Raw genomic sequence first — 1,725 nt, 5'->3', positions numbered from 1 at the left:
GCCTGCTCGTCAGCGCTCTACAACGCTTCGGCGCGCCCCTTCACCTGCTTGCCCTCATAGACGGCAGCTGCAACATGCGCCTATGCACCAGCGCTCTCCTGCGTGCCAGCACTCTCCTGCGCACCAGCGCTCTCCCGCGCGCCAACACTCTCCTGTGCGCCAGCATTCTCCTGCACATCAGTGCCCTCCTGCGTGTCAACACTCTCCTGTGCGCCAGCGCTCTCCCGTACGTCAGCACTCGCCTGCGTGTCATCGAGCTCCTGCACGCCAGCGCTCTTCTACACGCCATCACTCCCGTGCGCGCATGCGCCATCATTCGCCATGCGTGAGCACCATCACTTGTCCGCGCGTACTCGCCATATCTCTCCTGGGCACCAGATCTCGCCTACACGCTCACCTACGCGCCAGCACTCTTCCGCGCGTGCTCGCCATCTCTCTCCTAAGCGCCAGCACTCTTCTGCTTGCCAGATCTCTCCCATGCGCACGCTCCAGGTCACGCACACCCGAAACTTGCCCACGCGCCTGCGCCAACATTTGCCCGCGCGTGCGCGCCAACACTCGCCAGCGCCAGCTCTCGCCTGCGCGCCACCCCTCGTTCGCACGCGCCAGCCAGTTTTCGCCCACGCGTCAGCTCTCCCCTGCGTGCTAACTCTCTCCTGCACGCCAGCTCTCGCCTGCGCCCGCGCGCCAGCAATCCCCCGCACGCTCGCCCGCACGCCAGCGCTCACCAACACGAGTAAAGGAACTGCACTCGGTCAGGTCACCTTCGCCCTAATCCCCTCCCTGCAAACGCCTTTCAGCGCGCCCATCAGGAAAAGGGGAACAGGCTTCTGCTGAGGGGTTCAGGATCCCTAAACTGCCTTCTTCTAAGGCGGACCCGCCTATAAAGGAAACTCCTCGCAAGGAACCTTCGGTCCCTTTCTCTTCAGGGGATCTGTCAGAGCTGTAACACAGGCCTTCAATCCTGCCCTGTCTGGCCGCTCATCGGAGCAGCCTATAGCTCCAGACTCTCAACACAGAACCATGGCTTCTTCCACCCCCCTTAAGAGGAAAAGAGGAGTCTCTGACGTGGTCATTTCTTCGAGGGTAAAACTGATTCCGGTCAGGCCATCAAGGCTAGTCCCTCCTGTATCTTCCCTGGAATACTTTCCCACCTCACCTTTGCCAAGGGAGTTGCATGGGGAAAGGACCTCCTCCATTCCACCGTCGTAGGAAGCCTCCCCTCACGCAGAGAGTTCCCTATCGGAGATCAGGAAGGACACGACATCCAGGCCTTCGATGTTGAAGTCCTACCTTCTTCCTCGGAAGGAGCCCAAAGACTCCAAGACTTTGCCAAAGTTCTCCACGAGGACTACCAAGACGGAGACAGCCAGCCGCTCGAGAGATGTCCGCGACCTACCCCAGGAAGAGCTCTTGGGGTTGGAAGATGGAGACTTCGCTGCAAGTCCGACGTCGGAAGGAGAGCAAAAAGAGTCAGAACATGCATTCTGGCAGGTGTTGACTTATTAGAGTTCTCAACGGGTTTACCGACCCAAAGATCCTCGCTCGGGAGGGCAAGGACATGGTCTTAGACCATGTCTTTGGCACCCATAAGCCATCAAAGACCAGTGCAGCCCTGCCTAGGGACCTTGGGAAACCTGGTGCGAACTGAGGATTTCTCCAAGGAACGTACTAGGAAGGTAATGGAGACTTTCCTTCTCTCGGGCACTCGCACGATCGAGTTTC

The sequence above is a fragment of the Palaemon carinicauda genome, chromosome 15, assembly GCF_036898095.1.
Source record: "Palaemon carinicauda isolate YSFRI2023 chromosome 15, ASM3689809v2, whole genome shotgun sequence".
Taxonomy (NCBI): Eukaryota; Metazoa; Arthropoda; class Malacostraca; order Decapoda; family Palaemonidae; genus Palaemon; species Palaemon carinicauda.
Note: the sequence above shows the minus strand (reverse complement) of the source record.